The sequence below is a fragment of the Anas acuta genome, chromosome 5, assembly GCF_963932015.1.
Source record: "Anas acuta chromosome 5, bAnaAcu1.1, whole genome shotgun sequence".
NCBI classification, from domain to species: domain Eukaryota; kingdom Metazoa; phylum Chordata; class Aves; order Anseriformes; family Anatidae; genus Anas; species Anas acuta.
The window spans coordinates 54,434,427-54,459,757 of NC_088983.1; the positions used below are offsets into that span (position 1 = coordinate 54,434,427).

General features: G+C 40.9%; 1 protein-coding gene across 2 annotated transcripts in view; it reads left to right on the forward strand.

The window, feature by feature from the left end:
• The window catches only part of PRMT3 (protein arginine methyltransferase 3), a 166,499-nt gene that overhangs the window by 27,632 nt on the left and 113,536 nt on the right, over positions 1-25,331 (forward strand). For both annotated transcript variants that reach the window (XM_068684937.1, XM_068684938.1), the window contains exon 2: positions 23,277-23,464. The gene's annotated coding sequence lies outside the window, so the exon portion shown is untranslated. The remainder of the gene's footprint in view (positions 1-23,276; positions 23,465-25,331) is intronic.

Here is a 25,331-nt window from a genome sequence, read left to right on the forward strand (position 1 = left end):
CGAGAGAGCTACCGCTAGAGGGACAAAAAAAAGTGCAAGGTGGTTCTCGGAGCTCGCAAATCTACCAAACCTGCCAAGTTTTGCAGCGGTGCTAAGCATGGAGATTTTTGCCAGAACGTGTAAGAAAGGAATGCTTCCTCTTGTGGGGAGGGTTTGGCTCCTGAAACAAAACCCTGCTTCCAGTGCCTGTCAATAATATGCGTTGTTTAGGAACTGGCCTGTATTTTTTATGGATGTTCCTGTACGTTTCCACCAGCGATTGCTTCAGATTGTTATATCAAATTTCATATGTTTTGGCAGGGGTGGAGAAAACAATTTTCTGTGATGATGATTGTGCTATGTGATATTAAAGACATCCACATGCTCGCTCTCAACTCAACAATTTTCTTCTCACGCTTAAGAAGAGTGGAAAGACCGTACATCTGCTATGAATGATTATGGTATTATGGTAAGGTTATCATCGTGAACAAACAAGGGCTTGCCAAGGCACTCTGTGCCCAGATTTATGGCTGCTTTCTTGCTGCTGGTGACCCTTGGTTCTGCAGCTTGGTCCTCCTCCAGCTGCATTACTTTATCGCTCTTGGTAGTCTTAATTCAGTTTTTATTTAGTAGTCCATGAGGACAAGCATCCATTGGCTCACAGAATAACGGCACACTATCAAAAAGGAAAGCTCGCTTTCCAGGGAAGAGTTGTTAAAAGTTCTCTTTCATCTCCCAGCGAGTTTGGATAAAGCCACGGACTTGTGATCCTGAACACTTGAGCATGTCGTGGCCTGCCAATTAATGAGATTCATTTCCCACACACACATTTGTAAACTGCTTTTGAAACAAGCTGGAGAGAACCGAGGCACTTTCTTTTTCTAATTCCTTTTCCTTCCTGCTAGACCAAAGAGGCTTCATCCAGATTTCTGTCCCTAGGCATCTGCTGTGTGCCTTCTCAGGCACTGGCGGAGGTTTAAAAAATGAAGAACTTCACAGAGAGAAGCTGAAAAGGGGAGTTTGAAACGGAAACTCTTCCAGTAAACTTTCCTTACGTTTTGAGTTCTGAGTAGTGGTAGGATGAAAATGTAAAGGATGTCCACCTAATGGCTTAATAAGCAGAAGCAGTAATATTGCTTTAGCAACCACATGAAGGCTGTCTTTGTAGTGCATTAGCTTTGCGTGGGGATAAATTAATGCAGTTGAATACCTGCTTTTTCCGTGCATTTTTCTTGGCAGGAGTCAGCACAGGAGGATTGTGTGCTCAGTTGTGAACACTGTCTAATTTTTCTTCCAGTGCAGAGAGAAATGTAACAGCAACTGCTCTAGAAGCTGTCGGGAGAAAAATGATTTCCATCTATTCTCAGATCGTAAGGTAGATAGCGCTTGTGTCTAATTCTGCTAATGTTGTGTTTCTTCAGCTCCTCTTCCTCCTCCTGGCACTCTGTCAGTATGTAGCAGTTTCCAGTTTTCCTGAGTTAATATAAGGCTCATAGATGTAGCCTTGAATAACTAAAAGCCCTCGTGAATGAAATGCCATGATTTTCCTGGTAAATGCAGTGCTGCATCCCAGTGCGCCTTGTGTTGGGGAAGGTAAGGTGGTTTTATTCCTGAATGCTGTGCCCGTGCCTCGTGCTCGTTAGGTGCTCCTCTTTATAATGCCGTCTGCTCATCAGAGTTTATCCACGTGTTTTCCCTAATCACTGGGAGGTGAAGGCTCGTCTCTGGAGAGCTTAATATCGCAGCGATGTGCAGCAGAAGAAACCTGCAGCTGCTTGGGCTGAGGCGCAGCAGCGGCAGAACCCAGCAGAGTGCGTCCAAGTGTGCGCGAGTGGCAGCAGCCGCGGCTGGGTGTAACATGTCAAGGTTTGGGATAAAACACCGGTGTAAAACCCCCAGTGACACGTTTCTAATCGCAGCTCGGTCCCGGCCGGGGTGCGGGAAGTCCTGCTTCCTCGCCCGGACAGCCACAAGAGGGCAACATGGGCACGAGCACAGCAAAGCAGGGCTGCCAGGCGAGTCCCAGAGGTGCAAACACGATTTGGGATGCCTGCAGCGTTGGGCAAACAGGCTTGGCTCTGATTTGGGTGCTGGGAGGTGAGGACATGGGTCCTCCCTGCTTGGCATTCGCCGGGTGCTTTGGGGAGTCACCAAACGTGAGAGCCTGCAGGAGGCTGCTCTCTGCTGCCCTGCGTGGCAGTGTTTCACTCCTCGGCTGTGTAAGGGGCCTTTGGGATCTGGAGAGGTGCTGCTACTTCTCACAGTGTTATGATAGATCTCGAGATGTAACGCGTGTCTGCTTCTGGAGCCGTCTAAATCTATGTGAATCCCGGCTTTAAGAATCAGCCCTGGTCCTCGGACCTGGGGAGAAAAGCCCTGAGAGGTGACCTGTAACGTCCTGGAAATTAAAAAGTGAGCGAAAACTCTGCTGTGATTTTAAGAGCGGTAGTACGGTGCCAGAAAATAAGCCCTCTGTGTATGCTTGCTTGGCTAGGAAGTGCAGAAAAATATCCCCAGCGAGGAAAGCTCAGGGTGGGGCCGACCCCGGAGAGCTGACAGACGCCTGGCCAGGAGCTGTAGTGCAGGGCTCTGTGCCTGCAGGCTGGGCAGGGAGCACGCCTGGGGCTAACGGGGTGCTGCAGCAGAACCGAATCCTGGGGTTGTGGTAGCCTGCAGCAGGGAGCTGGTAGCCCTGCGTTTACTTTCACATCAGTGCATATGGTCTTGAACTCCAGCGACGGGAGGACTTGCTATGAAGTCCCACAGACAAGCCAAGCAGTGCTGGGTTTGCATCTGACTGCACTTTCGTTAGCTGCAGCTGAGCTTTTTAGCATCTGGGAGAGACCTCCCTTACTCTGCTGCTCCTGCCTGGATACCCAAACGTGTACTACATGGATAGGACACACAAAAAGTAACAGTGTCTTCTGTCTACCTGGAAAAAGAGGGGCACATCTAGACGATCTGAAAGCTTAAAATGCAAGTATGATTGAAGAAGTGTAATTAAGCAATTAAAAAACTATTGTCAAGATTTGAAAGGAATAGTTGATAAATGGGATTGAGGGGATGGTTTGGGAGTTGCGTTAAGATGTGATTGCTTTCATATTTCTAGCGAAAGCATTCTGGTTCTTTGGAGCTGTTTCTCTAGAAATAGGCTGTGCCCTTAGTGGAAGGGATAAATTGAGAAAGAAAATGAGGGAGCAGATTTTTCCTGGGTACCCTTAGAAGAGAAGATCCTGTGTGTGTGAGTTGGGAATCAGTTTGAGAAATCTCTCGAGCAAAGCAATCTCATTCTCACAGGGGATCATATTTCTGTTTATGACAGAGTGCTACAGATCACCAGTGTGTACCTGTCTTGCTTTACACACAGATTAAATGTTACCAGCTCCTATTTCAGTGTGACTCTACCACCACCACCAGACATTAGGCTCCTAGAGCTGGGCTTGCTTCCCACCGAGCTGCCACAGGGCAGAAGAGCTTCTCTGGGGCTGACATGCTGCACTCTTCAAGTAATTCTTGAGCCGTCAAGAACTGCTAGGATCATGTTCACCTTTGACTTCGTGTATTTATTTATTTATTTATTCACCTTGCCACTAGGTGGGAGCAATGTGTGTGAAGTTCCCCAATGCAGCTGTGGAACCAAACCTGGGACCTGGTTACCCTTCTACCTATACTCTGCATTTCCTGCCTATGGTTTATTTATTCATTTATATATTTTTTTTGAGCTGTGCGTGGCGTCAGCCTTATGTGAACCTCCCCAGCAGTCTTCAGGAGGGCCAGCTAAGCCACCCCTTGAACCAAAATGGATTTCTTCCCTAAACACACACAACTCCAAGACTTGCCTTTAAACTGTGTATTGTACATGTCAGGCATTGACATGGGATTTAGAGAGGGAGCAAAGGCAGTTGTCTTCTGTTTGTAGAACTCCATATGGGCTGTCTTGTGTCACATTTAAAGGTGCATCTCAACCAAGTAGGACAGTGGAAAGCATTAATGAACATAATCCAGGCTCTCTTCATATCTTAATTATTTGTGTGACTATTTCCCTTTGACCTTTCTCCATGGGCATCCATTTGATGTATTCATGCAAAGAGATGTTTTGCACAGAGGGAGGAAAAAATGTTCACCTGTTCAAAAAGCTGCCACCAGGACGCAGATACAAGCAAAGATTCTTTCTCTCATCACCGTATTATTTTCCTGAACACACTGTAATTTCATCAATTTTCCATGCTTATGGTCATGAATGCTTGACATTACCATGTCTTTGCGTTAACAAAAAAGAAATTTCATGGCTTAAGTTTTCACTAGAAGAATAGGGAAAGCGTGAAAAGCCAGCCAAATTGCGGAGCGCCGCAGCGTCCTTTGTTCAACAGCAAGATTTTCTTGTGGGGAAATTTGTATTGTTTGTTTATTAGTTGGATATTTACAACAAACAAGAACTCACGCAGTTTTCTTCTGTTGTAACTGTTTATTGCTTGGCATCTGAGCGGCAGTTTATTAGATTTCAGGGCATTAATGGAATTAAATATAAATTGAATGCAACATTTAAACCTTGGCGTATTTGTTAAGCATGTAAATATTTGCAGGGCTAGCCCATCAGCCGTTTCAAATGAATGTAGTGTGGTTTTGTTGGTTGGTACTAGGTAGGGGTATACTTCCAAATAATTCTAGGTTGCGTTTTTTTTCCTAGTGCATTAACTGGACTGTTTGCAAAAGGAATCCTAACAAACAGACTGGCAGGTTGGGGTGGATATGGCATCCTTAAGTTGGAAGTATTGTTTTATTACACCAGGTAGATGTGGCCATGACCTGAAGTTGGACTAAGGAAGGAGATATTTTTGAGGGACCTCAGAAAACTTGTAACTTGTTATAACCAACCTTGCCCATTTTCTTCTTTGCTGATCTCCGACATGGAGCTGCTGAAGATTCGATCACTTTTGTCATTGTACCTCTGTATGTCTCTGCGCAGGGAGCTGTTACCTTTGCACTTGTACTTAGTGACATAGATGTCCTCACAAGCTGAGCAAACGGAGCCAGACATAGAGCTTTTCCTGTCTATTTATTCGGAGAATATGGAAGACAAAGTAGAGCCAGTGGGGATGCAATAACGTAAAGTTGCTTTCCTAAGCCACTGGACTTGCGTCAAAGGATGTCTGAGCTGAATTAGCAAAGCCTTTTAAGAATGTATTGCATTGTTTCTTTGCTAAATGCTGCTTGGCGTTAACGTTGTTCATGATTGATATGTCTTTCAGCTATGAGACAGATTTAGGTGGGGGAGTCTGTAGATGTGATGACAGTTTTCAAGTTCTGGGTGATGCTGCAGTTGCTGTAGAAGTGTCCCCACTTGCACTATCCCATCATCTTAATGGGCTGAACAACAAACACGTGGGAATGTTGAGCGTCCTGAGCAGAAACTTTATGTAGTTAGTGAGTTTGAGGTTGAACTGTGAAATTCTTCTGCTGTTGCTCAAAAGAATGGACTTGTTGGAGTAGGAGAGGAAGAAATGACATCTGGCTTTTCCAAGGCAATAACATGGGCCCAGCAAGTATGAGATAGACTGCTGTTTCATCTGCTGGTAGATAGCCATGTATTTCTTCCCATGGAGTGCTTTCAATTGGGGCTGGAACTAATGGAGTTGGCAGTCTATCCAGCCACGCTGCTGTACACCAGGAGTAACTTCACTCAAGTCAGCAGTTACTAAAGCATGAAGCTGGCATAAGCAAAAACATTGCAGGGCCTCACAGATGCCTCCTAAGGGAAGACTCGAGCTACCAAATTACATTGCAGTTTCACTCTCCATGAAAATGAAATTAAATCAGACTCCCATATTCGTTGCTCTAGTCTGACAGCCAGGCCTTGATTCATGTGCTGTTTCCTCTTTCTCAGTAGTATTTCAGTACACTGTAAATATGCTAATGGAAAACATAAACTGCCCAGACAGCTACTCCTCTGCTTTACTACTGCTACTACTACTGATAGCTTATAATTTCCATAATATTTAATAATACCTTTAAATGCCATTGGGTGTGCTAAGAGGAGCAAACTGACAGATGGCTGCATACACCTCCACTAGCTGTTTCCATCTGTTGCTTCTCAGGTATGCAAGTACCTCAGGAAGGATTTAATGCTACCTCTTTAGTTTTAAATGATTGTTATTTCCATTTTGGCTAACGTGACTGGACTCAGCGTTGTCCCATATGTTTGCGTGTAATTGCTTCTTATTGGACTTAAGGGATGAAAAGGAAAGTGTCTAAGATCAACAAGTGGGAAGGTTTCTGTCAAAGCATTGGGAATATTTGCTGTATACCCATGTGTGTGTGGTGGTTTTTTTTTTGTTTTTTTTTTTTTTATCATCAACCTGCTTTGATACAAGTCTGAAGTATCCTTAGTGCTTGGGGAGGTTGTGTTGGTGGCCTTTGAGAATGAAATAAGGGTGCCACACGTGTGGTGGTGCTGGCTGACGTGGATGGCGTGCAACCCAAAGCCGGTCCTCTGCTGCTCCTTGTGGCTCCGCTGCTTTGGGCTGTAGAAATGAGATGACGTGAAACCAGGCTAAGACGATACAACTCTTCACAAAGACGGGAGGTAACAAAAAGTGCCATTGCTTCTAAAAACGGGGTAGACTTGAATCGATAAAAGGCATACATTCAAACAAACAAACAAACAAAACACCTTACGTCTCCCCTAACATCACAGTTTTCCAATAATTTAGATTTCATTAATCTTCCTTAGCTCTCTGGTAGTATCTGTAAAAATATTCAAGGTGCTGCTTGAAAGTCGTTGCAATACAGTAAAGTATAAAAACACAGTTTGACTGTGTTGGATGGCAATGCCACACAACTACAAGGATAGTGAAGGATTTATTGTTTTTTAAGTAACTGACTCATGATTCTCTGATGACTTATGGTCAGTAAGCACTGCCTTTGCTGCACAAGCTGAGGCATAGGTTTAAGCAACAGAATCATATTCAAAATCAGCATCCATGTGAAGAGAAGCTGCCAGCAAAATGCAACTGAGCCAGAAATGTATCCACTGAGAGATGTTGGATTTTTAACTTTAGAGAGAAAAATGGAAACTTTCTGTGAAAACGGGTTCCATCCATTAAGAAGCTGTATCAGTCAGATCTTTGGCACGTTCTGATCAGCGGGGAGGGACAGCACTGGCAAATCGCTCCTTACTAGGGAAAGTACGTGTTCTGCTTCCCCTGTTCAGTGCAGAAGCCCTTTTAATCCAAATCTTCACGGACTGAATTCTGCCTGATTGATATTCTCATGTACAAAAGATGTAACTGCATTTAGAATCTTTTTGCCTTTCAATTACGAAGCTCACTCTGTCGGAGTTTCATATTTTATTTATTATCTTCCCTTCCGTTTCGTCTTTTCCTGTAGCAAGGACTGAATCATCACATACCTTGTTTTTCTGTATGTTCTCTTATGGCAATACATTAATTCATTATTTTCAAGAGCATGTATGATTTCTGCAGCTAAGACATCAGGGGATGTGCTTACCTTTCCGTGTATTATTCGTGCACTTTTATTTTGTGTTACTTGAATTTCATAACTCATATGAACTTGACAGTTCATATGTTGCAGGTTTTTATTTTATTTTTTGCTCTTGTTTATAATTATTTCTTATTTCAACAATTTGAAATAAGAACGGGATTTAGAATATTGACCTGCTGACAATGCCATGTTCTGTTGCATAGAGGAGGTTGCTGATTACCGTTTTCCTTGGCGTTGTCTTTGTTTCCTTCTTTCATTTTGGGTATTATCCCTGTACTTCACCGAAATCCAGCACAGGAGAGCTGCAAGGAAGATAGCTCAGTGTTGTAAAGTGACCTGGGTGGTTCTTTATCTCCTGATCGGCAGAATTGCATCAGCAGTGTTTGTTTTTTGTTTTTGTGAAGTACATATGTGATACCTATTCATTCCTTCCCTTTTCTCAGGAAACACTCGGATATAGAAAGTCGATTTAAAAGTATTAAAAACCTCAAATCGAAGTTGATCAAAACTGGAGATTGCGATCAGACTCGTTAGGTTCCAAATCCTGTGACTTTGTGTATGGGACAGTTTTGTTAGTAGGTTTTTCTATAGTCTTTAAATAGCATAAGTTTAATTTACTTCTGTTAATGAAACTAGATTGATTTTTAACAAAAATTCTGGAACTCAATGCTACAGAAAAAGGCTATAGCCCGCAATCCAAGGGGACCGAGGAGGTTAATCAAACGGCAATACAAACAAAAGGATCTGTTGTAATTGTTTTGAAAAGACACGATTTTATGTTGGTCTGGTGATTTGGGGGAAGGGAGAAGAACCAGAGGAATTGTCTCGAATCCATTGTGCTGTCTGGACAGCGGGCTCTGAACGGACGCTAACTATTCTGCTTACGCTGCATTCTGCCGCAACTCCGCTTTCAAACCCTGAGCCAACTTAGAGCTGGCTCCGAAACAGCGAAGACCGACTGTGGTGCTTGCTGTGGAAAGTAGTCCCTCTGCTTTCAGCCCTGAGCATGCTGTGCCCCGTTCCGATAGCTGTCCATGGCGTAAACGGGTCTTGTACAAAGACTTTGCAGAAGTAAATGTCTACAGAATAAACAATTACAAACAGTCTGTCAGACTCTATAATTTTCAAAGCAGATTCCCAACATGCCAGGAACCCCAGTAACTACTACAGCACGCTCACTTGAGTAAGAGTTTGTAGGGTGTTTATCTGTTAAGGCTGTACTACGTTGTAGATGCGATAATAATACATGTATTCTTCCAGTGATCACTGTAGAATACCCTGGGTTGAATGAGTAATGCTATAATAATAGTTTGCATACTGATGATGCTATTCTTTTGCTCGCTATTATAATGAGAGCAGATGCAGAGAAGCAAAACCTGCCTCATGTTTTAAACAGTATTGAAATATACTCTAGGATGGAAGAAAGGTAGAAATATAGCTAGGTGCTGGCTCTCTACTGCACTCTGTGTCTTGGTATTTCATTTACCTTGAAATGTCATTCATGTAAGCCACGTAGGTGACAGCGGTTTAGCTTCTCTGAGAGGTTAAAATGATGTGAAGTTGGTTAAATTCACATGTGATATCATCTCTGTGTGCTAACGAGTACAGCCAGCATGAATGGCAACGGTTTATGCTGCCCACTTAGGAGAAAAATAAAACATATTTGTACTCATCTGCTCATGCTTCCTAACAATTCATTAGCGACTGACAATGATAGCAGCCTGCTATGCTTGTTGTACTAGCAGAAATCAAATCAACCTGACCGAGCCATCTGTAACCATAGCTGTAAGGAAGGCTGAGACGTTCGATTGCGGATGGTGGCATGAAATTAGCTCAGCCTACGGCGAGAAAATGACAGGACTGAGATGGAGGTTTACTGCGTAATTAGTCAAACAATATTTCATCCGTGGGTCTTATCAAGCCCTAAGACAGGCATATCTGTTGTAATTATATTTTACATCAGTAATGTGACGCATTAATGAAATGTGTCACTGCGCTGGTGTTAGGATACATTTCATTAATGCAAAACACTTTTGTTGTATGCTTTACATTTGGAAACAGATTTAAGTATTAAGTGGCTAATGTCTGCAGCCAGGGAATCCTTTCCGAATTTGTAACACTGACCAGAACAGACCGCATTACACTCTCCAAATGGTGCATTTTTGCATTTGAATGTCTGAATTATCCTGGTTTCTTAGAGACGACCACAACACCAACATCTTAAATCCTCAAAATATTGTCCGCTTCATTGAATGCTCGTGATCTAAGCATATGTGTAATTATTCTGTAATTCTCCCCAAAATGTGATTCCTTGGAAATGCATACTAGATTTGCCCTATTGTAGCTGCAATGACTATTTCTTTGTGCCCGTTTCTTTAAATACGGTCACAAGGAAGCCTGTGTGCCTTGGTGCGCCGCATGTGTAATGATTTTTTTCTACCCACTCCTAGTACGCCCATCAGGAGGAGAAAAAAAAAAAAAAAAGAAAACTTTCACTTGTTTCAGGGTACAGACCAAGGTCACAAAAAGATCATTTAAAATAGTATACATACAACAGTAATCTTTCTTACAAGAAACGGGCCTAATACCACATACAATGGACTTATAGCTAGGCAAGGATACAAAATGAGAATTTGCAATAGCTGCCGAACCTGGCCGGGATAACGTATGCATGTGCACACTTTGGCAGAGGGTAAAGGGGAATCCTGTGTACCTTCAGATACAACACACGTCATGCGACAGAGAAGATAATTTCTTTCAAAGATTGCTGCTAGTTGAGAACGTATGGTCTCCTTGGTGGAAAAAAAATAAAAAATAAATCATGTTTCTCTGTTGGAAAAATACAGTTTTATTCATTTTTAAAAATACAATTTATTTGGTAAAGCAAAGAAAATGCGTATGTGTTTTACTGAGTTTTTCCTTGCTTTTTTCCTTTTTTTTTTGAGTAAAGTTCTTTTGCAACACGAGTGTGCCAGACACTAGGAGTGCAGAGGCTGAGACCTGATCGTATTAACTCTTCTACTTCACAGATGTCTTTATCAGGCTAGTTATATGGGACTTGTGCAGAAGAATTGACTTCGAAGACTCCTGTAGTGTTTTCTCTTAACTCTTAGATTTTAAAACATATTTTTCGTATATTTAGTGCTTACTTTAGAAAGCTTGCAGTTAATTCTTTCATTTCGAAGGAGCAAAACTTGATTAAAACAAGAAAAAAGGTGAAAGGAAAAACATGACTGAATAAAATTGAAGTTCTAAAAAAATGAATTATTTGAAGTCTTGGGTATATATAGAAACATTTGTTGATACGTGTATTTCTCTCACAAAACAGATTTTCCCACAACATTTTTCACATTTTTTTTTCTGTATAAAAGAAATATTAAGTCATTCTCCAGATTGAAAATTGCTTCAGTTAAAACAGTTCTTCAAAGGTGTAGCAGAAAATGAAAAATAAAAACGTTACAGAATGAAATCGAAGGACTTTTCTGGAAAGGATTTATGTAATTATTTTTGCTAGATTTTCAAAACTGAGAGATTCCTTGGGATAAATGCTGTAAAGAATCTTCTGCAGTGACAAAGATACAGGTTTGAAGTTTAATTTTCCCTTTTTTTTTTTGTGCGTGTGTGTGTGTAAATAAAACAGAGATCCGAGTTGAAGAAAATAGGGTTAATGGGGGGGGGGGAGGGGGGGGAGGGAAGCACAGATAAATGCAAAGAAAAACAGATATTTTGAGGAAATTAAGCCTGTGTGAAGTAATTACTGCATGGATTCAGTGTTTGTAAAAGCTCCTTTACTTGGTGAATGTTGTGATGTGATCCCTTGCACTACATCATCTTACATGAGGATATCATTTTAGTGTGTTGATCCATTTTTAGGTTTTCGTTGTTAGATTTTTATTACTAGAATTGAAGGCTATACCTTTAAGGTTCAAATGAAGGGGAAGAAATTGTAAGAGCTAAGGGTTAGCAGCAAATGATTTAGTACTGGTCTGGTTGTTACTCTGATTAAAAAATAGCATTTCCCCTTTAGCCCTACTTGTACACAATTTGGACAAGCCAGTTTTAACTGTTAGAGCTCGACAATTGGCTGAGGCCTGAAAGTGGGTGCTGGGCACGGAGAGATACGATCCCTGCATCTGCGTCCCCCGGGAGCAGCAGGGCTCTGGTTCCTCATCCAGGTCTCTGCTGTGGGACAAGCACAAATACGTGGGGCTGGGGAGTGCCTGTGTACCGGGGCTGGGCTGGGAAGGGGCTGAGCTGCACTTGTGCTGCCGCCCGAATCCCAGGGGAGGAAACCCTGCTGTTTCAGAGACTTTTCTGCCCAAAGGGCAGAAGTCAACCAAGAGCTGGTGTCCGATTGAGTCGCCCCCAGCTGCATCTCCCTCCTCTGCCCGAGTTCCCCATGCACGCAGAGGGAGGGTTTCAAGCTCAAAGTTTGTGTTCTGGAGCTGGGAGCTGGAGGGGATGGCAAAATGCAGAGTGATGCAAACGTGGTTTGCAAGTCGCTTGTAAAACTGCTCCCTGGGTTAAAACCATCGTGACTGAGAGCTCTGTGCGCTACTGACCTGCAGTACATGAATGAGAACATTGATTTGACTCGTTCATATATTTGAGTATTTACATCTTTGAAGTGCCAGAGTAGAACTTTTTTTTTTTTTTTGAGGTTACATCTCCTTATTTTATTATTATTATAAAACAAAGTAGTGCCTGAGAGGTGGCTTTCATTTTATCACTGCGCTTTTGCATCGCTACAACTGTATTCTTCCTCTTGAACCTCCCTCTTTACTTGCAATAATCATGATTGGCAAATTTTTTTCCTAAGACCCTGAAACGCTATCTGAATGAAAATGATCTGGACAACCAAGGAAAGTATCTATTAAACAAACATTTGGCAGGGAATCTTTGATACTGTGTGAACACTGATTGCAAACATTTTAATGATGCCAGCCTTGTTTAAAGGAGGGGGGGGGAAAAAAAAGAAAGTTGATTGTAAATCAGCAAAATGTGCTGGGCTTTCTAAGCTCTGAGTTGGCAACAGCTTGTTCAGAGTAAATCCTCTCATGGAAGGTTTTGCTAATCTGAATAAATTCAATTTCAAAATCCTTCCTTGATCTAAGCTTGCTTAAGCTCTCACCGAGGCCTAAGGACCCTGAGGGTCAATTCCAATAACAAAAGATAAGAAAAATCTGCCCTTTCTCATATCTCCTTGCAATACACTATAAGCTGTTACCTCACTGCAAAAAATCTTTAGGTTTAATGAAGTCGCCTTTTGATACTTCTTAAGGATGAAGTTCAATGTTTCCCACCCCAGTGCATGTCTGCTCGGCATGCCACCCAGGACCAATGTCAGGGGACCTGGCTGGCTCTGCCTGGAAAAGGAGGGGTCCTGGAAATCACCACACCAAACTGCATAGCCCTAAGGAAAGAGCAGAAATGAAGCTTTAGAAGTTAAAATTTCAAGCACGTTGCTGCTGTTTTTTTGGGGGGCTGGGTGTGGTATCCTTGCTATCAGGTTAGACAGCTTGCAGTTCTTTTAGCTGGAGTAGCTGATGGATTCTCTGTGTAACATCCTAAAAATTCTCATTTATGGCTTTTTAAAGCGGATAAGAAAGTTTAGCTCAAATACTGAACAATTTCTGGGGCTGTCCCATGGTTCTCTCCTGCTGTCACTGTACAAATTTGCTTCAGTTTAGACACCCATTAATTCCGAGTGCTCCACATAAGTTCTGAAAATGAAGGAGGTAAACAACATTTGTGTTACTTCTCTTCCAAAGAGCTCTCTGTCCCACTTCCCTTGTAGTTGAACTTTTTGTGTTAAGCAGTAGTTGATGTGTAGACTGCAGGACCTCATCTTGTTGCGCTAACTGGATAAGTAATGCAGAAATCCCCTGAACTGTAGCTTCTGAGTAGCATCAGGTAGTCATCGAACATCAACTGACCGACTGGCTAAGCTGCTTGTACCTGATGGATTTTGGAAAGCCCGTCTCACAAATTGCTTCTGTAGTGGCAGTTAAACTTTGATAAAGGAAGTGCCATAAGCATTTGGTTTCTTGCTCGTGAAGGAGACGTTGCGTCACAAAATGTGATTTCAGGTCGTGGAGAAGGCACTGAATGCAGGCTGTGAGAGACGAAAGGGAGCCTTATGGTCAGAGCCAAGAGCCTTCAGGTGACTGTGACTGGCTTTGGGCCAGGAGGACTTCAAGGAAGTGAAACATCTGTTGTCTCCCCCTGAAGCTGTTAAAAAGTGAGCAGGCCATAATGCTGGATCTGATCTGAGGTTAGCTAAAATAAGCAAATGAAAAGGCCTAACCATCTCTGTGAGGCGAAAGGAAATGTGCTGCCATTTTGTTTGGCTCAGTGCTGGCGGAAGGGCGGCGTACGATCAAGATGGAGTCGCATGCTCCTGGGCCTGAGTTTATTCTGAAATCATTTGTACTCTGTTGTTACAAGTCTGGGTTGTTTTAGCTTGGTCTAATGGGGTCGTGTTTGTGCTCAGGAGGAGGGATGGCTCCTCTCAGGGCCCAGCTGTGAGGCTCTTCCTCTGGATCCCTGGTCACCCTGCCCCTTGAGGACAGGCCCCTTGGGCACTCCTCGGCTGCTTGGCAGGCAGAAAGAGCTGATAGATGTGTGTGGTCATGTCAAAGGGCTACCTCTGAGAATTAATTATTTGTCTTGTGTGGAAGAAAACCACGTTGAGTAGGCTCCCACTAGATTCCTGCGGGATCCCTGGGAAGGGGCCATGTAAGCATTCCTGTACTGGAGCTTGGGTTTTATACCACACTTGTTTAGCTGCAAACTCCATCCTGAACATCCGTGCTGTTCTGGTAGTTCTGCCCTTCACCTTTTTTGATTGAACTCCCCAGATCAACTCTGTTTTCCATAGCCAGAGGTGAATGAGTGGTGTTTGGCTTAACACACTGCTCTCTGGAGGGAGGAGACTCTGCCTCCTTGGATGTGACCGCTTACAGGAGCAGTGGCAAATACCCATGAGGAAAGCATGATGTGCAAGGTTGGACCCCAAAATCAAAATTCACTCAGGGATTGGTCTCGTACATTCACTGCCAGCATCTCACTGCTTCACCAAAGGTTAAGTGGTGACATTTTTATTTATTTTATAAAAATTGCATAGTTCTGTGATTTCTTTCTGCCCGTTGAATTTAAGGAGGAAAGCCTTTTACAGGGAAGAGGATAAAAGAAATACCACAAGGATAACGCAGTCTGTTTGGAAAGAATCCCCCATGTTGAATATGCAAACATGGTACTTGGTTGTAGCAAATGGCATATGAGCGGGTACTATAGGTGGAGTAGGTCAGCACAGCCACCCATGTAGTAATTTAGTGTATAACACCCACTTAATAGTTTGGCAAAGTGGGGACCTAATAAGTTTCACACGATCCAGATTTTAGTTTTAGCAATACAGATTTTTTTACTTACATCTTCATTAATTTTATTATTTCCCTTACTTCATTAGTTCCTTTATTAAATATCGTGTATGAAACTGACCTCTCTCTCTGCCAGTATCAACTTGAACTTAGATTTAGGTTTTAAAGCAGTCCCTAGGACCCCCCGGATACTTTTGTTACATGTAAAATTATGTGCTGTGACAGATGGTGTTACCAGTTATTACACAGCATAACCAACTATTCCATGGACGGGATAAGCTGCTGTAAGTCATGCTTTTTGTCAGAGCCACAACTCCTTGGTTCATATCATTATACAATAATATCAGAAATATCAGATTTCATTAGAAAATAAAAAATTAAAAGATCAGTCTTCCTGGAAGCTGAGAGAAGAGAGGACAACAGTGATTTAAATACATTGAAATGCTTAACTTGGAAATTCAAATAAAAATAAATGGTGGGTTTAAAAGCAGATATAAAAAGAAAAGGATGGATTTTGGCGTTTGAAAGCTTTGCATTTAGTAGACCAATTCATGCTTGTAATTCATTCAGCATATTGTCCAAAGTTCCAAAAGTTATCTGAGAAGTCATTGTAAATAAATTGTGATACCTGACAGAAAATAAAGATTTAAATAGGAAGATAGCACTGATTGATAGTGGAGCATGTGAGTAATGTAGCTAATGTTCCTACATCCCATTTCAGTCACTATTTCTAATTCCTCAAGTTTTGGTAATATTTGCTTTGAGACCCTTATGTCTGCTGTGCTCGCCTTATTGATCATGAGCTTGCCTCCACGTTTGTTTTGCTACTCAGCAGCCTGAGAATGACAAATAGTGTTGTTGGGTTGGTTTTAGTTTGTTTGTTTAATAAACTTCATTTAGGTTTTTAGATTAAACTTTTTTTTTTTTTTTTTGATGGGACAATTACTTCCATAGTCTATGGTGCATGTAGATTAATGTCTTTAAGAGTTTTTTTTTTGTGCCACAAAACATCTTTGTCAGATATACAGAGCAGTTACTAGTGTGAAGCAATCAAATTCAAGCTGTAACATTTCTACATTGTCAGTTCTGTTTTCCAATTTTGAGACAAATGTGACGAATTAAAGGAAGAAAATGGTCCTGTCTTCAAGCTGAAAAACTCAGGAAATACCCTGAGGCTTGGATTATACGCAGCAAAAATTGCACGGCGGCTGTATCTACTGAATTCTGTTAATTCTTGTGCAGACACAGGCAGGTTATTTACTTTTTTTTCTTTTTTTATTTGCAAATCTTTCTGGATTGAAAAAGTGTCCACAACAATAACGTGAGGTATTAATGCAGACAAACACAGACGTAGAGCTGTTTCTTGTTAGCAGTATTCATAGTGTTTGCTACAGGCATGCAGATGAAATGCATGAAGTTCCTATAATGGGCATTGCAAAAGGGGTAACTGGTGATTCAGACTGAGATTTGATGCCTTGATGGGATCAAGATTATCACAGATAATACTTCTGTACTTTGTCTATTAGCAGTTTTCAAAAAGCAAGATAAGTAATGGCAAGTTAAGAGTTGACTTTCTGGCTTCTCTTTTTGGGCGGATAAGAATGGGTGTTTCTATTTTGAAAACTTCTGATGTGTACAACCAGTTGTTAAGTCATCGCTTAATAGAAAAATGTTTCCCATTGTATGTATGGCAGCATCATGCAAAGAGGCGTGTGATTTTTATCTTCTTCCATCAGTTGTTGTGTTGAGATTAGAGGCAAGAAAATGGACTAATTGACTTTTCAATCTCCTTAGAGGTTGAAGCTCAGAATTCTACATTTTTATTATTATTTTTTTTTCTAGTCTCCAGCTCTTGGAGTCGTATAATTACGAAGAAGCCTTCTTTCTTTCATTTTTTTTTCATTTTTTTTTCTTTCTTTTTTTTTTTTCCCCACATTTGAAAGTATGTTTTTGTCTTGAATGTGAAAAGATTTATTGAATATGTCATAAGGGTGAAGATCAAAATGCAAGTAGTAACTTGGAGGTTACTTTCAAAAATCTTATCATTTTGAAGCCATTCTCTATGTTTTTTTGTTGTTGTAGAATGTTTGAAGTAGACGACATAGTACCGTCTGCAAATAGATTTTCATACTATTTTATCAGTTCTGTTTTCAGATAAAGGTAGCATAGGTAGAAGGGTTGCAGCACTTAAATGTAATAAATCATCTCTTCTGTAATGAGGGCTGGCCAAAGATTTGATGCAAACTGGATGGTGAAAGGAAGCCGAAGACCTGCACCTTGGGAGGCAGGCTACATTCAGTACTTCTCTGCTGGCATAAAGAAATAACAAAGTATTAGAGTCCTGCAATGTTCATCATAACACTGAATCAAGTTGTTTTCTAGAAGCTACCACTCATTCGGATGCTGTGTATTTCCTGAGTAAAACTTGTTGCCTTGTACTGCCTACGATAGTGCTGTTCTTTTCCTAAAACCATATCATGCCCACACTTGTATGTTAAGGAAAAGGATCTGTAAATATAACGGGCTTCACAGCGTGCACTGCTATAGTGGTATAACTTACGGATACAGAACAGATTTATTTTCAGCTTAAACCTTCATGTATTATTATTTCCCCATGAACTTCCCTTCAGGACCCCTTCACTGGCACTGTAAATCCACCCATTTTTCCTTGAGACCCCAAAGTACTTGAATATTCCTTGCATATTCCCATGAAGTCCTGTTATTTAGAAAAATCAACTGGTGTTAATCCTGAAAAAAAAAATGAAACTTGCCTGTAGCTTTCAGTGCATCTTAGAAGCTGGTTGTTTCTTTGCAGCCTTCTTGGACTGACAATGTCACTTTTACCCCAACTTCTTTCTCCCTGTCCTTTAGTTGTTGCGGATTCCTGTGGTTATTTGGAGATCTTGGGAAATCACAAAGGCCTGATCTTCCCTAGAGGTTTTTGAATTATGCATAGCTACCTTACTTCTGGAAATCCACCTTCTCTTCCATCCCTAATGAAATTTAATTCCTTCTCTGTGACATCTTCTCTCTGTGGAAATTCACGTCCTATTTCTAGGTCACAGCAAATTAAATTCATTTTCCCCTTACCACATGTACATGTAAAAGGGAAGCAGTGGCACAAGCCTGGTAGTGTCAGGCAGCACCCAGAACCCAGCCGAAGTGACCCTGCTGGACCTGTGCTTGTGGCTTAGGGTGATTTTCATAATTAGCACTGCATTAGAAGGATTTGCACTGACCTGATCCTGAGGAATCAGGAATGCTACTTTTCTTAATAGTATTTTTTTCCTCAAAAAAAAAAAAAATTAAAATAAAATGCTAAAGTTCATCCCATGGGCTTTGCCCGAGTCCTGTGAGAAAGGTTTTCATGACAAGCGCAGTGGGTAATACATGTACATGAAAAGGAAGTCTAGTTTCCGTACTTCTAAATGGCCGAGCTGAACAGTAGGCTAGAGAGATTTCAGGCTTTTTTTTTTTTCCTGTTCTTTTTTTTTCCCCCCCTGATTCTGTTCTTCTCTATAACTTCTATCAGAGAAATCACCCACGGGAACAAAGGTTTGCTACAAGTGTCATTCAATTTGCTAAGAAGTCAGGCTTCTATGGGATGTGTACATCCCATATAATAAATAGCTGAGAAACAGCAGGAGCGTGTACAGCATTTAACTTGAGTCTCTTCTTGATGCACAACAAATTCTGCATAATAGCAACCCTCTTATTTTTCCCCTGAAATAGGTGTTTTGTTCTTAATCTATGAAAAAATTTTATGTGCAAGCTTGTTCTCATCTTGTAGATGAGGTATCATTAAGCATTTCCTTTTTTCTTTACTTACACAGTTCCATGCAAAGACTTTGGTGTTTATGGATGTGCCAGAAATGAATAACAAATGATGAAATTTATATTGGCATTATTAGCTTCTTGCATCACCATTATGATTCCTGGGGGTAGGAAACTTCTCTGTGTATTTCCTTGGATACCTCTGACGTGACTTGTGGGGTTTCTCTTAGTTTCGTAGGATGTAATTTATAGTTTTACAGCGGTATTTGAGCAGGATGATAAGTTAAGCTTATGGTCAATGTTAAGTTTGTGTGCACGGAACGGATTATTTATTTATTATTAAAAATACAGTGCTGACATCATCAGTAGGTTCTGATCTGTGCAAGATGAATTTTAAAGGGCAAACTAAGAAAGAGTATCAAACTGTTTAGTGTTTCAGATGTTTTCCTAAGCTTGCATGATTTTTCATATTGCGTATCAGATAGGGTATGAAATCTTAGGTATTTGAACTTGATTTGAATCTTGGACGGCCATTTATGAGCAATAGTCTTCCAAAATCTTAAAAGCACTTTTTGGTCAAGATCTTTGAGGCAATCGTTTTCCTTGGTCTTGAAAATCTGGAGGCTTGCACATCAACACAGGAATATTGAAGTCAGCTTCTTGATGACTTCCCCTTAAAGAATTATTTTGCATCTTTTCTGAAGTGATGCTATGAAACATACTGGCATATTCATGGAAAGTAACTAGCAAGGTTTGAAATACTTTCTGATATATACACACACAAAAATATATATATTATATATATATATTAAATTATAGTTGTTACAGGGGAATGTTTACATAGATGTCGTGAGAGTTTCAAAAAAAAAAAAAAAAAGAAAGGAAAGAAGGGGAAAAAGCCCTTACGTAGCTGACAGCCCGACAACTTTGCATATGTGTGTTAACAGGAGAATGTGCTGTGTTTAGGATGAATGGAGAAGCGGGCCTAAATGACTTTCAGATTAGCTGGAACAGATGGAAGGGTCACAGTTGAACAACTTTACACAGCAACATAAAGGCAATGTTCAAGTGGAGTTCATTGCCTCTGACAGATACTGTCAATCAAACAGGGGAGTCTCAGTTAACCAGCAGCCTGTCCTTTTAAAGATTAAATTCAAAAAAAAAAAAAAAAAGAAAGTATTGTGAGGTGATGACTGGAGTTTATCTGGTCTGTGTCAGGCATAAACACCACCCTGAGCGACTAGCGTTTCCAAACGAAGCACAATAGGTTGCGGATATTTTGAAGACAAGCAGGTTACAGGCTACCTTAAGAGGCAGGACTATGATATTATTTCAGCAAATGTATAATCTGGGCTGTGCTTTCCCAGGGCATCCATCAGGTTTTGGTAGTTAAGTATTTCTCGGTGATCTCCAGCGTGTTGAAAATGAAAACCTCCCAGGCAGCGTAACACAGATCTATGCACAGAGAGGGGCATGAGTTAGGAGGGGAGGATGCAGGTGGGTGTGGGTGTCAAAAGGGAAAGAAGAACTTCTTTTCTTAGTTGGAAAATGGGCACCTGGAAATGCTTTACATATGAAGTTTCTGTCTCAGACACTGACACACACACTACTTCCTTCCTTCTTTCCAAATAACTGAGACAGATGCAGCAATGAGGGTCCCTTGAAAATCTGTGAGTGTGTGTCCAGAAATAAAACGTAGTTATCCAGCTGCCTCCAGATCAGTGGAAAAAAACAAGTTTTGAAAGCAACAGCAGATGAAGTGAAGCAAGAATAGTTCCTTGCAAATCAAGATGAATGTCGCACAGTTTAGACCTTTGACTATGAAGAACCTTCCTGGCGTAGACTTTTTCCATTTTTCTTGGTATTTTATTGCTTCAGTCCCTTCTGTAGACTCATGTCAGGAAACCAGGTGTCGCTGAGATGGGATGTATTATTTGTGTGATCTCTGATTGCAGCTCGAAGTGTTTGTGAAAGGAGTATTCAGCTCTGGGAGGCACCTGATCCTAGCTTTATCCTCAGCAGCTGGCTCACTCAGAAAAACTATGTTTAAACAACAGTGTAGACCGTATAATGATCAATGAAGTAAGTATATCTTGTTTACATTAAATGAATAGTGTAGCAGCAATTCTTGGTGTTTTACTAGAGAGCTAGGCCAAAGTAATCATTCTTATTAGCCCCGTGAATTCTCCTTTTTGGATATAGCTGGCAGAGTGACAGATTTGGTAGGGAAGTCTGAAACTTCACAAAGCTCTTAAAAAAAATCTCAGAAGTTAATAGTAATTTACGAGCTAAATTACTAGTCACTAGCCTCTCTCAACGACCACTTCAGCTATTTCTGTATTTTGTGGCTATTTTGAATCATCTTGTCTCTAGCAGATGGTGCTGTATTTGATGACTATTTGCTTTGTTTCACATTGACGACAGTGACAGCGCTTTCAGTCTCTGTTTTGAAGGAACCATGTCATCTCCTCCTCAAGAACGTGTTTTTGCAATAAGTGCAATTATTTTGAGGATTTCAGGAGTTAAAATAGGAGGAGGATGCTTGTGAGGTTCCTGTGTTCTCCTGAGGGCACTCAGTCTTGGCTACTGTTAGAGACCAGATACTGGGGTTGGGCTACAGGAATAATCCAGCCTGTAATGAGGCAGGGAACTAAAAAGTAAAAGTGTCTGTCATGGCAAATATCAACGTAGTCTGGACCTTGCAAACAATGCTGCAATAAAAACAAAACCAGAGCATTAAAGTGGTATTGAATGAAGAGGGGGTTGTATTTCATTTCACCAAGACTGCATCTGCAAATCCCAGTAGCATGTCGCTTAGCAGTACGTCAGACCTTTCACACGGACTCATTCCAACACGGAGTGCCAGCAGGTGCCCAGCTGTTAGCAGTATGTTGCTTTCTGCTCTCCTGCAGGTACTGGCTAAAAACTTGGTCAAAAATTTTCAAGGGAAAATCGAGCTTTTGCTCTTTTGTTTGCTTGTTTATTTTGGGGTTGAAAATGAGTTGAAGAAAAACATCAGTTTTGTGTATTTGTTGTTTTTTCAGTTCTGAAAAAACTTTTTCAGATATTGATTTAGAGCTCTGGCATCTATGTACCTTTTTTTTTTTTTTTTTTGGTAAATTTCCTTGTACAAATGTGAGAAGATTTCATAAATGAACTATGTATCTTTGGTAACTCTACTGAAGAACTATTATTCTGTAGAAAACATTTGTACAAGCATAAACAAATGGCGTAATTATTTCTGACCTTTGTCTCATGATCACTATTTGGCTTTTGTCCTATTAATGAAATAAGAAGTAATTTACTTAGGCAGGTGCAATGGCTGATTAAAGTCAAACAAACAGAAAGCAAACAAAAAAAATTCAAGTGTGTTTCACAACAATTAGCATCCTACTATATTGTAATATACTACAGGATAACAATATTTACTTTCTCTAGCTTTCACAATTAAATATTTCACAATATTTCACATTTAATTGTGAAATATTTCACATTTAATTGTGAAAGCTAGAGAAGCTATTTTTTCCCCTGATGCACAGCATCAAACAACACATTAGTCTTCCATCTTCTTTGACTGCTAAAGGTCTAAAAAACCCTGAGTGTTACAATTCAGGAAAATACTGAAAGGGGGCAATTAGTTTCTTCACCATTAGCTCCTGTGTCCTCATTAATTTTATATCTTCCCATTTACAGTGGTAGCTAAGGCTTCTTGGAGTCTGAGGTTGTTCATGAAATTCAGGGCTCACTTGTTTTTTTAGTGATGGTTTCCAGTGATTTAACTAAGTTGTGATTACACTCAGGGAGTATGGCAATCTAGAAAAATTCCATGCGTTTGTTAACGTCCTACATACCTGTTTGTTCCTCTGATTTATTTTGGTGTAAACACGTTGACTTGGATTATTCCTGCTTAATATGTTAAAATAGAGGAAAAATCAAACTGTACATAGCTTTTGAGCTTGTTCAAAGGACAATCAACTTCTTTTATCTATAGATCACATGGAAGTAATGAGAATTTTTTTTTTTAAAAAAAAAAAAAAGGATCCCTAGAACAGGGAACTAGACACTGAACCAGGAGGACATTTAACTGTGCGAAAAACTAATGTGACACATTGCTCTTTTATTCTGCACGACACTGGCCTTATTAATCAGACAAGCAAGCTTTGAAAACAAACAAACATCCAAACAAAGAATTGCAGAGATAAAGCAAAGCACCCGTTTTCCATTTAGATTCTCTGACACAGCATGAAAACAAACTGGGCAAGGATTAATAAATGATCCCCAGATACGTCACTGAAGAGCCTTGTCTCGACTGCAAGTAAAACCAGCCATGTCATGCATCCCTTTATGTGTTCATTAATGGATCACAGTTCTGCTTTTTGATATAATCGGGACAACTGGGCAAGATGCTTAACAAATCAACTTTTGTTTGGTCAAAGTTTTAATCTTCTCTATGGCTGCCTGTTTAGCAGGGTTTTTGTTCCTGCTGCTGATGTGTGTGGGTGTTTCTGTTTTTTTATTTTTTAACGAAATAGGCATCGGCTTGACCTGGAGGAGAAGAGCTCTCAGATAACAAGTCTTCAGCTAATATAGTTTATACTCCATCTGTCTTTATGGCTAAAATTTTCCATTCTTCTCTTTCCTCAGCTTTGGGGCAGCGCCTGTCAGAGCATCAGTTCAGCAGTGTTCATGCAAGTAGCCTCGTGTAATGCTGACCGTTGTCTAGCAAGTTGCCACACCAGCTGAGAAGACCAAGGAGACATGCAAATGCTCAGGAACGCATACAGAGGTCTTCTACTTACCTGAGAGGAGAAGAGCTACAAAGAATTAATATGGTATGTTCATCATTAGTGGCTACATACTCTGGAAAGTTGTTTCTAGGTAATCTTTGTTAGCAAACACGCTTCTGTAGTTAGTGAAGGCCTCTAACTGGACACCACAACTTAGCTCCACAGAGGTGCTCCAGAAGAGAAATGTTTATTATCCTTTAAATGGAAGAAGGGGCAGGGGAAATCTGGAGCAGGTAGGCAATACTGCATGGGACTAGCTCTGCTGCGTGTCTTTATCTTCGTGTTGCGAACACCCCGACTGCGAAAAGAAGTGTACTCCATCCCTTGCTGCAAGGGTTGTTGCAATTTTTAGTTAACTGCTGCAAGCTGATCTGAGATACCAGAATGAAGTGACATGGAAGGCAAAATGCCTTTCAATTCATCACTTAAAAAAAGCAATATAGGTTGCCTGAAAATAGGACTTTGTCTCAGCTAAGGGCAGATGATGATAAAAGAACTTAGCCTGATTGCTCATGTGCTACCTTTTTGACTGGAAATAATGATCTTGGACTGCTGCTCTGCCACAAGCTGTCATATGACTTAGGGAAAGTTACTTTTTCTCTGTGCTTCTTTTTTTCCCCTCTCAATTGCATAGGTGATTCTTAAGCTGTTTGAAGAGCAGGCTGGGGACAACCTAACAAGACAGGAGTCCCGTTATTTGCCTTTAAGTGCTGCAGATATCTAGTGAGGCTTGTGCCAGTGTTAACAATTAGAAGAGGGAAGGTAATTAGATACGGTGTTGCCCCTGCAGGTATAAAATACACATCTCTGAGTTTCAAGAGACTGATTTTTTAGTTGAGTTTGATTTAGGCGTGATACCTACAAAAGCTACATGGCTTATTCCTTAGTCTTACCACAATGCTGTCAAAATTATGGCTCTCTCTGAATGAAGGAAGTCCAGCCAGTATTTTTCAAAGTCCCTCCAGCAATTCAAAGGAACAAATGATGGGAAGTCCAGCAAGAGACCCTGCCAGGTCTGGAGGGGTTACACCCCTCCCATGGAGCATAATGTATGTCTGAGTGCATGATGTAATGCTGCAGGGAGGGTTGCAGTGATCCCACATTCCCTCTCTGGAGCTAGCAAACTTTCCGTATGAATGTGAGAGATAGATTTAATCAGAAAAGCCTTAGGTTGTTTGATTATTATAGGCGTTAGGCACTTAAAACCTCCAGCAAGATGTAGAGAACAGTTTGCATAAAGCACGTTGCTAGGACTCTGTGCTTGCCTGGTTTTGAAGCATCCCTCCCTGGGAAGGGATTTCCTTCCACTTCAGTCTTTGCCTATTTTATTTCACATTAGGAAATGCACTCTACACTAAAAGTGTTACAACAAGAGACTGGAGAGTTTGTGATGCTGAAATATCCTAAGGACAGCAGCTAAAATGTTGCTTTGTCCACTGCTTCAGTGGCTGACCAGCAATTAATTTGTTGAGCACCAGCATTCTTTTCTGCAATATAGGGCATGAAACTAAATATAACTTCTGCCCCTGTTTTGAGAACTTGAGTGTTTTGAAGACAGTGAATACCATACAGAAGTAGAAAAAAGAAATTGCAGGATTGATCTCATTCATGGTAAACCAGCAGTACCCGTTACACATGAAACGTAAGTGACCAGAACACAGATTAAATTATGCAGACATCTCTTTTTTGTTGGGGACCAACACTGACTGTGATGCCAGATGCACAAATCTTGACTTCTCTGTTGAGCCACTAATCCCTTTTGTTGTTCATTTTTTACACGTTAGCTGATGGTGTGGCAGTCAGGATTTTGAAATATGATTGAGGCACTGCTAGAGAGAGAAATTATGTTTTGGTTACAGAGCGACCTGATTTGTTTTCCCTCATTGTTAGCTTTTATAAAGGACTTGGAAAA